Source organism: Frieseomelitta varia, unplaced genomic scaffold (assembly GCF_011392965.1).
Source record: "Frieseomelitta varia isolate USP_RPSP 00005682 unplaced genomic scaffold, Fvar_1.2 scaffold_412, whole genome shotgun sequence".
NCBI lineage: Eukaryota > Metazoa > Arthropoda > Insecta > Hymenoptera > Apidae > Frieseomelitta > Frieseomelitta varia.
The window spans coordinates 378,770-391,594 of record NW_025110160.1 but is presented as its reverse complement, the minus strand read 5'-3'; positions in this window follow the sequence as shown (position 1 = coordinate 391,594).

Genomic DNA, 12,825 nt, shown 5'->3' with positions numbered 1-12,825 from the left:
TCGGGCTAAGTGGCTCGTCTTGATCGATCGTTCGACAGCAAGGCAAAAATCGTCTCTCTCTTTCATTCTGTGTGACGACGAGACGAGACGAATTGATCTGGATAACAGGTCCCGACGTTTCGCAATTTCCACAATGTCCGAGTGACTATGAACATTGTTCTTATTTCTCTGATCTTCCACGACTTTCCTTCAAATTTCAACGATCTCGCGATTCTGGGTCCTCGCAGAGCGCCCCGAATTTTCAACCAGTTGAAAATTGCGACAATATACGAGAATAAGCAAAAGTTTTTATAATTATATATATATATATATATATATATATATATATATATATAATAGCATTAAAATTAAACTTACATATATATATAATATAAATTTTTATATATATATTAATTTATATATATATATAAATTTTTATATGTTTGTAAGTTTAATTTTAATTTTAATGCTTATAAGATCTATGAAAAAAATATAACGCTGTTATCCCTAAGGTAATTTAATCTAATAATTATAAATTAAAAATCAAAATATTTTCTTAAATTAAAGTTCTTATTAATTAAAATTTATTAAATTTAATAATTCTCCCAATTAAATATTAAATTAAATTTTATATCAATTATAAAATTAAATTAATATAAAATTCTATAGGGTCTTATCGTCCCATAAAAAAAAATGTTAACATTTTTATTAAAATTTTTAAATTCATAAAATAAATATGAGGCAGTATTAATCCTTTCATTCCAGATTTCATTTAAAAATTAATTGATTATGCTACCTTTGTAGTTATACTGCAGCCATTTAATTATTCATTGAACAGATTGACTTAAAATTATTTTCAATAAGACATGTTTTTGAACAGGTGAATATATTTATTTTGCCTAATTCCTTATTTTTATATTTTATAATTAAAATATAATATTTACATAAAATTGTTATTATTAATTTAATCATATTTTATTTTAAAAAATTAAAAGAAATTTTTTTTTAATAATTATATATATTATAATATTTAATATCTAATATCTTGGTTGTTTTTATTGAAGATTAATTATATATATATATATATATATATATAAATTTGTAAATATATCTCTTTGTAAAAAATATATGATTTCAATATCTCTCGTCGCTCGCGAAGGGGAAGAAGTTCCGAATAAAGGCCCCACAACAACAATGGATCAACAAAGTCTAACGCCTAATATCGGGCGTCTCGTTCGTGTGGAGCGACCTTTAGACGATCAAGCCCGCGACGACTGCGCGTGTATGTAAATTGGCTGGTCGCGCGCGATTCACCCGATAACCAGCTGAGAAGCTTCGAGGAGAGGCTTCTCCTCTTTCCACCCTGTTGCGTTCGTTCCACTCGTACGTCTCGCGCCTCTACGAACGCCATTAACGCTTCACGGGAAATAATTTTGTCTAGCGCCCATTAAGCGAGCCGTCATGGTGAAGCGACAGCCATTAAACCACCGGGCTCTTGGCAGCCGCTCTGCAGTTACGCTCGACGCCTGACGGCCAGTTTCGAATTTTTTCTTCGCTCCTCTTCGTTGCGTTTTTCCTTCTAAAAAGAGCTGCAACCATGTTAGTACATGTAGTATATAGCTAGAGCCTTTGAGGCTTCAAGGTCGAGTCTCTATGACCATTGTTGTAAAAGGCTAAAGCTAAAGTTTTGAAGCGATAACCTCTCGCGCTAGTAACTGGTAACCGTCATACAATAACTCGTCTTCTTCTTGAATTCATCGGTATATCACTGGATAGAAATTACTAAGGCGTGATAAATTTATTATTTGTTTCGTCTGGGTTATATTTCAATACACTTAAAACTGAGAAAATATTGCAATTTTGGGCCAAATATTCTCGACGTGCGCGGCACGTTATTCCAGCGCACGAGGTTAATACACTTAGCTTTAGCAAAGTTGTTGGTTCTTGATATGTAAAGAATCAGTCGATAGTGAAGAGATCGTATATACCAATGATCTCATCAGTCGATCTATTCACTAGAGATACACGAGGTCAAAACTATGCCAGATCACCTTTGTACCGTACCAACTTCGTTTCGCGGTTAGTTGCTCGGCGTGGTGCAACCAGCACTTATTATTCCAATTTTTTTTCCCCCTGTGTGTCGATAATTCAATGAATAAGTGAGCATCGGGAAATTTTATTAATTTTTTGCTTTCTTGCGCGCTACCGACACTTAAACGCGTTTACGAGAAGAAAAAAAAGAAGAGAAACACGAATTTAAAAACCTGAATAGAATCTGTTGGAATTGCGCGATCGTCAGAGAAGTCAGGATGCTCGAACTGAAAGGATAGACAGGAAGAGGCGACAGGTGTCAATTGAACGTGTCACTTTTGAGTTGCACACTTGCCCCGTTTAACCAAATGGGCGTATCTGCAACTTTCGCCGAAGTCGAGTCACTTATGCCAACTGGTGCGCCAAAACAGTTTTTATCTACGTGTGTATTACAAGAAGGAAAACCTAAACATTGAAACTGAAGATATAACAATTTCAGTTTGGTCTTTTTTCCAGGGTCGAACCATTTTCGGTAAATTTCTAGTTTACCGACTTTTCTCAATTCTGTAGTTTAATTTTCTGTGTTTTTTAATAAAGGGTAAATAAAAAGAAGAAATTTCTAGCTCTCGTATTCTTCCAATAGAAAACCGGAAGAATATATGGAGTTCAGGACAAAACGAAGAAAAAGAAAGATTGTAGCGAAGTAGTCAAAATTGGGGAAAGTCGGATTGCTAAACTAGAGATTTACTTTATCTTAATCGTTAAAAAATCGGTGATTAATCGATAAATAAAATTAATCGTCAAATTAAAGGAAAAATCGACGATCGAGTTCATTGATTAGAATTAATCGTCGATTATTCGTTAAGGGAAATTAATCGTCGATAAGAGAAAGTTTACCGTGTCATATAAAGTAAATTAGAGGGAAATATTTTGTATCAAAAATACAATAATTTCACTCAATTCTCAGGAAGTGAATACTCTTATGGTATTCTATATAAAAATTAGACGTGGGAATTCAGATTTTTAGAACCTTTTAGAAAGACAAATTTTTGTCAAAATCGGTGCGTGCATAAAATTCATAACCGAACGCCCAGCGTCTACGTTAGGTTTAGGTTAGGTATCCCTTCCACGAGAAAATTTTACGTCGAATTTTTCGCGTAGGAGGCGGGGACGAGGCGGCGACCTGGTTCGAACCGACTAAATTTACACGAAACAGAGTGACACGTGGGAAATCCAGGCGACGTTAGTCAGTCGCGAGCCACAAATATAGGTGTAGCTTTCGTACATCAGAGTCCGATTACGATACGTCGGTTACGAGGATTTCCCAACCAGTCATTGGATTACTGGCTTAAGCCTAGTTTCTATCCAGCCTCTGCCACGCCGGAAAAAAAAAAAAAAAGAAAGAAGTTCACTCTCACACGCCGTGACTGTCCCCGTAACACGAGCCACTCTCATTCGTGGAAAATTATTTCGCCAGCGAGCATGAAACAAAGGGCGAGGAATTGGAATTTTCTCGTAAATATAACATCCGGTCATTCTCCGTGGGTTCGTTTCGGACGACTCAATGGAGGAAAGTGAAATGTAAGCTGGAGTCACGAAATATTAATGACACAATGCTAGAGTTTGCAATATGACCTGTAACCTTTTTATAAAATATTGTTTGTTAAGATTGAAGCACGAAATTAAATGTGAAAATTGATGAAAACATCGCCGAGAGGAAGTTGCAACATCGCAAAATCCAGCCGCTATTGCGGTTGATATATATCGAGATATATCGAGAGCCGTGATTTCCATTGGCGAAAAATAAATTTCGACCGTTACGGTCGACGATGCTTTTCGAAAGTTGCTGCTCTCCGTTGCGTAAACGGCTGCTGCAGACAAACCTGCTCGAGACAGAGCGAGAAACGGCGGGGAGGGGAGGGGGGACGCTTTTCGATCGAGATGCCCGATTACCGGGATAATTTCAATAAACTCGTCGGCATAATTACTCCGAGGAAACGCTTGGAACTTTCAGTTTCTCCCTCGGGGGAACTGCCGAAAGTTAATAACAGTGGATAAGATAGAGGGAGTAGAAAGAGACAGAGCGAGAATCGACGAGGAAGACACTGAAAATGAGGATAATTGAAAATGGAAAAAGAAGAGAAGAATAAGATCGCTGAAAAATAAAAAAGGAGAGAAAAAAAGAGGAGAAACTGCCGAAATAATTCTTGACGATAGTCGAAAAGTTAAGACGGAGTAGGAAGAAACAACGAGACTCGATGAAGAAGAAACGAGACACTGAGAGTATTATAATTGAAAATAGAAAAAAGAAAAAAAAAGAGAGGAGACAGGGGTGAAATACAGATAAAGAATCTGAATGTCACGGAAGATTTCAGAGAACATCTGCCATCTTCTCTGTGAGAAATTCCCCCCTCCTAGGGATTTTCAATCCTAGAGGGCCAACGTCTCGGGGAATCACAAAAATCAGTGTGCGCGCGCATGCAGCAGCCGATCCAAGAGAGGGATTAAAGAAAACAGGAAACGTCGGACGAAGAATAGTGGTACCAAGAAAGAAAGAAAGAAACAGAAAAGAAGAGAAAAAATTCAAGATAATTCAACGGAGGAGGGGAAAGAAGGGAGAAAGGGGAAGCAAGGGGAAAACAAAAAAACAAAAAAGAAAGAGAGGAGAAGAGGGGCGGAGCAAGAAGGAAAGAGGAGAAGAGGGACGAGAGAGGTACAGCGAAAAGAAATAAAAAACGGTTGAAAGGGGAGGCTGGAAACACGTGACGGAGGACGAGAAACTCTGCAGGATACGCGAACAGCTGCCTCGTTATTTTGAGGACTTTAAACGTTCGGACGGAACCTCCTCGGGATCCGATGAGAAACGCGACGCTCGCTTACGGAGAACCTCGGCCTGAATTAAACCTCGAAATTAACGAGAATACCTAGCCCGATTTACGACGACGATGCCCCTCTTCTTTTTTTCCTTAAACGCAAAGAAATCCGACGCCTCTCGTTCGTTGCTGCTGCCGAGCAAAAACTTGTCGACGCACGGACGAGGGAGAGAATCACCTAAAACACGACCAACCGTTGCTAATGAATGTTTTTCTATCTTGTGGTTACTATCTGAGGGATCTGGAAATGCGTTGTGTTCACAGTTCACAGTTCTTTTCGTGAAATAAACTTCCCCTTAAGTTGCTTACTAACCTAACCTAATTCAACATGGCGACTCTGTTAGGTTTTCACTGATTTAAGTTAGTCAAGAAGCAACTGCATTGTGTGCGTTGAGAAACAAAAACTTTGTTAATATATATATAAAACTTTATTAATATATATATATATAAAAAAATAATATATATATAACTTTATTAATATATTATAATATGTCGATCATTTTGTTCGATTTTCTTTCAGGGCAATTTTCCCGTGTTCGAAAAAGATTCTTATCTTTTTCGACAAAAGAAAAGTTCCAAGAACAATTTCATCCTCGTCGCTAGTGAAATTTAGCAAACCAATTCCAACACAGTTTTAAGCTTTTTTTTTTCTACCATATTGGATAATTCTTTGACATATAACATGACGAAGATGAACCTTTTTGATTTTCCATTTTGAAGTCAACGTTAAACAATCAATTGTTAACGAGATGGTGCATCTTTTTCTTTTTTTTCGTTTTCTAAAACAAGCTTGAACAATCAGATATCAGATGATGCTTTCCTGATAATATGTGACATTAAACGGTATTTTAAAAACGAACGTTAAAACTGCAATCGCAAATAAACGCGTCACATATCGGCTGCTAACCATTATTTTACAAATGACATGCAATTGACGATGCCGACCTGCATAATATGACAAGAAAGCGCAAAAAAATTCGAGTTCGAGTTGATTCTTCGATTCGAAGCTGAAAAGAATATCGTCACCCGGTGTATGACGGAATATTTGACACGAGATCTTGACGCTAGAGGGCTCCAGCATCGCGGACCGACGAGGGGTACCAACAATTACTATTCGCGACGTGTAACTGACGATAAACGTGTACGCCATGGTGCATCTTGGTCTCAGGGACGAGAGAGTCTACGGAATGGAATTGACGGCCGTTCGCTTCGTCCAATCATTCGGGAGAGATTCGTCGACTGATGGTTGAACCTGATAACGCCGATAAGAGAGGCACCTATAAATTATCGAACGTTCAACGCGATACTATACCAAATAGAAATTAGACTTATTCTTTTGGATTTTTCCGATTCCAAAACCATTCTCAGTCGTGAAGTTAACAGGTTAGAATACTATATTTTACTACCTCTGAAAATGCACTGTTGTAAATTTATAAAATTCCTATGGGGAAATTATGAAACTGATCACTTTTAGGTAATTTAGTAGTTCTAGCGTTAATTAGATGCCAACTGAAATCTCGTTCTAGTAATTCTCTGTCTTTTATCTGTGTTCAAATCGAATGATCTGAACACTGTCGTATTTTCGTTTCGAGAAGAATCTGGTGAAATAATAAAATTATCGTGAAATAATAAAATTTGAGCAATTAAAATCCATCAGATTTAAAATAGAAGGAGCGTAGAATTGTAAAATCGTCAAGACTGTATGTACGCTCGGAGAAGGAGCTAGGAAACGAAATAAGGAGATAAGGAGGCGGTAGGTAGCCGACGGTTGTGACAGTAGTCAATAGATAAAACGAGACTGCTTATTATCCGCGCGTGTACTTACAAGACCCGGGAGCTTCGCGGGCTCCTCTTATCTTATCAGTCAGCCATTGGACCTGCGTACCGATGAATCGAGACGATAACCACTGATGAGAGTCACTCGACACGCTATGACAAATCAAAAAGTATCGAAACAGGTGTCTCAACTATGTGTATCTAGTCCAACATGTCGCCGAAAACAAGTAAATAAGATCCACGAGACAAGACTCTTATCGGAGATAGAATTTTTCTTTTTTTCTTATTTTTTTTTTTTTTCATGGAAAACACAATTATAAAAAATTATATTTGTTGTAAAATTTAACAAATAAAATATTTGTGTGTCCATAAATATCGAATTATTAACAACTTACACATAGTAAAAATTAAGAATAGTTGAGTTGAGCCAAGTATTTGATAAAATGGCGACTATTGTTCGAGTTTGATTTCGTAGATTCGTTGTTTAATATCAAGATACCTATTTACATTTTCTATTTTACAGTTTATACTTTAATGTCTCTAATGGAAATTTTATGCTTTAGTAATTTTAGTAAGGTAACTTAACCTAAACCTCAAAAAAAATTCATCCCTATTTAACTGTTCCTAGTAAAAAATTTGCCCCTAGAATTATCAAAGTATTCAAGATGACCAATAGTTAAAAATAATAATTTTTATTAGATATTTTATAGATATAAAGCAGTATATTTTAAGGCTTGAATGATTCTTCGAAATATAATAAATAAAATCTGTACACTTTACTGTATTACAAAGATATTCTGCTTCCCACTTTTACTTTAATATCTCTGATGGAAATTTTATGCTTTAGTAATTTTAGTGTTGTATGGTAACTTAACCTAAATCTAACCTCAAAAAAAAATTCATCCCTATTTAACTGCTCCTAGTAAAAAATTTATCCCTAGAATTACCAAAGTACTCAAAATGACCAACAGTTAAATAATAATTTTTATTAGATATTTTATTGATATAAAGCAGTATATTTTAAGGCTTGAATGATTCTTCGAAATATAATAAATAAAATCTGTACACTTTACTGTATTACAAAGATATTCTGCTTCCCACTTTTACTTTAACATCTCTGATGGAAATTTTATGCTTTAGTCATCGGTACCTAGTGTCAATACGTTGGACCAAGCGAGATGATGACGCTTATTGGCACCGAAATCTGTCTTCCTGCTCCATCTCTCACCTTTCAATATACTTTATCTTTATTTCAGACGTAAATTGAGTTAACGTTATATGCTACTAAATAATTAATTGAGACGGTGCTTGGTTCCTTTTACCGACTCGATGAATTTATTCTCAACTCCGAGGTATAATAAATTTCTTCTCTGTGGCATCTAAAAATACACAGCAACTTCGAAATAGAATCGTCTACTTCAGAATCTAATTCTGCTTCAAGAATTCTAAAACGAACACCGAAATCTCGTGGGGAATTTCTAATATTGAATCTCTGCGAGTCGCCAACAAAGTCGAATGTGTAACAGATTAAAAATAATGGAAGAGAAGTACTAATCAAAGACTGAACATATGAACAAACAAAATATACACACACACATATATATATATATATATATATACATAAATTGTTATATACGTATAACATAATAATATAATAAATAAAATATATATATACATAAATATATATGTAAACAAATACCGGAAATATTCATTAATGCAGTTGTTTCTGAGTGATGCAATAATTGGTCGACTAAAATCGTTAATACTAGCACTCCGCAACAACCATCGCAAAAAAGAATGCAAATGTATGACAGTAAGAAGATGATTTATGTTACTCTGAGTGAACTCTATCTGCTTCGCCGCTTACGAATCTCGAACGTGATTGATTAATGTATTGTACATTGGACTCGTTATCGATTCGTAATCACGTCAGCGGGTCACGTGCAATCGAATACTAGTTGTTAGATTTCGATTTCAAACAGACACGAAACCGATGCTTTCGAGTGACATTTCCTTGATTGTTTGTGCAATAACTGAGAGAGAGAGAGAGAGAGAGAGAGAGAGAGAGAGAGAGAGAGAGAGAGAAACAAAAAAGAACTTCCAGCAAGTTCTACAGAACGGAGAATGAAGAAAAAAAGAAGAAAAAAAAAAGAGAAAAAAAAAAGAAGCGTATAAATATGCAGTGCTGCACTTTGCACGGTGCAGCATTGAACCATCCTGCAATTACGTAAGAAACGCGATTACGTAAAGGTAATATGCAAAACACGCGTATCGATCGATATATAATCTGCCGTGATGTCAACGTATCTGCAATTTGTCTGCATTTTCACGGAACGCATGGCAAAGTTTCTCTTTCTCCGCGACGATAGTAATTAGACGGCGCCTGTTGCGATTTCCTCCCCCCCCCACCGCCCCTCAGGATCGCGTGAAATTGCTCTCCCGTCGTTGTGAATCATTATAATTAAATTAATATTTTATATATATAATTTTATTTATAATAAAATTAATAAAAAATTCTGTATGATTCAATGAAAATTAAACAGGGGGATTGAAGTTAATAATGATAGATTAAAGTGCCAGCAATTACATTATAAGTTAATAATTTATAAATTTTATTAAAGTGGAAAATAATTGTTATATTAAATTTATTAATAAATTGGTATATTTTTTTTTAATTATTAATTAGGTAAATAATTGTTGTATTAAATTTATTAATAAATTGGTAATTTTTTTAAAATTATTAATTAGATGAAATTTAAATTAAATGCGATGCACATTTTCCTTGATTCTTCGTCGTTCTTTTCGCTTTTTCTTTTTTTTCCTCGGTCGGACAATAGGGGCCATTGACAAAACATTGTTCGATTCCGTAAAGAATCCGAGACGAGACAAACGAACCGTTGTGTTCGAGAGAGAGAGAGAGAGAGAGAAAGAGAGGACTCTCGATCCGGGCAGATATCTTTCTAAAACAGCCCTGGCCATCGGCCAAAGTGCCTCGAACGCGTTTCAACGCGAACGATCGGCGTCCACGACTCAAAGCAGGAGGGAAAAAGTCACCAGGACTTGGCTTTTTCTATCGGCTCTATTCTCGATCGATCAAATTTTCACGCGAGAGAGAAATATCTTTCTCGCTTAACACCTTTTCGACGGGCGTAAACACACGTCACGTGTACTTTAACCTCTTGCGCTGGAATGACGTGTGATTCGGTCACTCGTTATGGTCCGCGAACCATTTGCCAGCGCAAGGGGTTATAACCTCTTGCGCTGAAACGAAATTGCAATATTTTCTCAGTTTCAATTATATTTAAATACAACCTAGGTATGAATTCATTACTTGGCAATTTCTATCGAGTGACATCATACCAACGAATTGAAAAGAAAACGAAAGCGGCGAATTGTTGTTCGGTCACTCGTTAAGGTCCGCGAACCAGTTGCCTCTTGACGTGTCACGCACGTCGAAAACTTTTTGTCCTAAAATTGCGATATTTTCTCAGTTCTAAGTATACTAAAATATAAGGCGAAACAAACTGTGCGTGATATTTTTTCGGCCGGGGGTTCCATTACAATGTCGCTTGGGGTCGTTGGTATATATATCCAGGAGCCAAGAGAGGTTATGTTTATTTCAAGTAAAAAATACAAAGAATTTCTAAGTCGCTAATTGTAATTCTTTCCATTTCTAGTAGTCGCTTTATCCAATTCAGATGTCATACATTACATCAAACGTTACGTTCTAAATAACATTTTCCAAGATTGATATTTAAAAGCTGAACCTAAAAATGGCGCGCAGGAGTAACGAAGAACCGCCTCCGGTTTTTTTCGTCGGATTTCGACAGTTGATAATGACGAAGACGGTGAAGGTGATATTATTATAAAACTATTATAAATTCAAAGATTAATAAAAATATTAATTACTTACGAAAGAGTACAAATACGATTATCTATATTCTGATAATTTTAGTGGCTGTTAAAAAAAAAAAATGCCGCTGCTACTCCTAACCAAAATGGCCCGTTGAAAAGGTGTTGGCATAACTGGCAGCGTGGATCTTTCCATGACACTTTTTTTTTTTTCTAAATCTTTCGTAACACGGATTTTCCACGCGACCGAAGTTTTTGTCGCATTAGGCAGATTGTTTACGCAATGAATTACTTACACCGACGACAACTCTCTATGCGAAAGAGACTTTTTTTTACAATATGCAATGAATTTTTTCTAAATTCTCGATCTTTCCACCAATGAATTCGTTCACGCTGCTCGAGACCTTCTGTGCTATGAATATTGTATGGATTAAGTAATTACGGTTTTTTTCAGTTTTTTTTTTTTTCTGACAGATGGACATATACAGAGATTATTATTTTATTATTCTCGAAAGATTAATAGAACTTCTACATGAAAGATACTCGAAAATGGCATATTTGAAAAATGGACGATGTATTAAAAAATTCGCACCAAAAAAAAAAAATCTTTTCGGCCAACCTAATCCAAATATTCTCTTTCGATCCAAACGTATTTGCTCTTCTACATGCCGAAAAATAATTCGCGGCAGTTCTGTTTCCGCAACGCCACTATTTTTCAGCAGGCCCTCTCTCTCTCTATCTCTCTCTCTCTCAATTGCCCACGGCGGAATTATATACAGCCATGTGTGCTTTATTTTTATCGCTTACCTCTCGTAAACGAGGCGAGTAAATGAATAAAAGAGACCTGGCTCACGTTGCGTTCCGCAATTATAAGATACGTCGCAGCTGCTTAAGATGCACACTCGTCGTACGATTGTTTCAATTACCTATGCTTTTCCTATATCCTCTCTCCCTCCATTCCGGCCAGAAGAACACTCCCCTCTTCTCATCGTCACCGGCGTGAAAAACAGGTCGCTATTACGATCCCCTCCGTTCACGAACCGGATTTCTCCGAGCCAACCAATCCCGAGGTGGAGGTTCGCGAGTCTTTAACTTTTCAAATCAATTACTTAAGAAAGGAAAAGAAAAAGAAAAAAAAAAAACACCAAGAGTCGTCGAGCAACGTACGTACGTATAAATGGCAATTACACGCGCACGTTAAACGACGATCTCGCAAAAAAATGGAAACGTGCAACTTTATGCAAATAACGGGCAGAAAAACCCCGTGTTTATTCGTTTCACGGACGACAGGAATTTACACGACCGCGAGAAACATCTCGATACACCAGGAGTTGAGTAACATTGGCCCTACACCGCCCAGGGTCTTTCCTCGAGGGAGGATCCTCTCTCTGGCCAAGAGACGCTAATCGCCTCACTTCGAGGGATTCGCGTCGACAATTTGTGCCGCATGATTCTCCATCAGCGTGTAATTCCCAGATAGGCTGTCGAGGAATCTACTCAGCCTATGTAAGTAGGTGCCCACAGACAAGAGTACCACTACGTTCGATACAAAAAATAATTCTGGAAACAGATGTGGCAACACTGTACATGTTTTTTGATTTTAATTCTCGTCACTGGTGGTGCTGCGGTGCAAGGGCTGGCTGAGTCGGTACGACAGGACGTGACACGAAAATGGTAAGGGAGGTCCCTACGAATGATCGTGGTATACAAACAAAAAAAAAAAAATACATTAGATGTTTTGTCTATTTATCTAGGTACTTACAGGCAACATCATCGGCCGGTCGATCGGCGAGAGTAAAAATGGCGGCGTGACGTGCCTGCCAACGGATTTATTTGCTCGCGCAACTCCTCACGGGGAGGAAGAAGAAGAAGAAAAGAAAAGACCCACGCGATGCTTTATGATCGCGGCTTTACGTTTTCGAGGCACTGCATTCCTCGCGCGCCTACACACTCCTTCCTCTTCGCTCCGGGGCACCGAGGCCGCGACTTTTAGAAGCGTCGTTTCTCTACCTCCTACCGACACCCCGCCGGAGTTACGGGGGGAGGGAACGAACAGCACACGCGTCGCTCTCGAATCAAGACGCATTCGCCAGCGTGCGTACATTGTACGTACGTACGGTACAAGGATACTGGTACGCTCGTGTCACGCTCGCACACGTGCAGCAGATTTATGCGTGCGCCGCACGCACCGCATAATTCCGCCGATGGAAAATTATTAAACCGGCCGTTTGCTTCACGGTGACTCCCAGCCAGCTGTTCTTTTTTTTTTTTTTTTTTTTTTTTTTTTCCGGCTGGCCCCAGCTTTTTTTCCCCC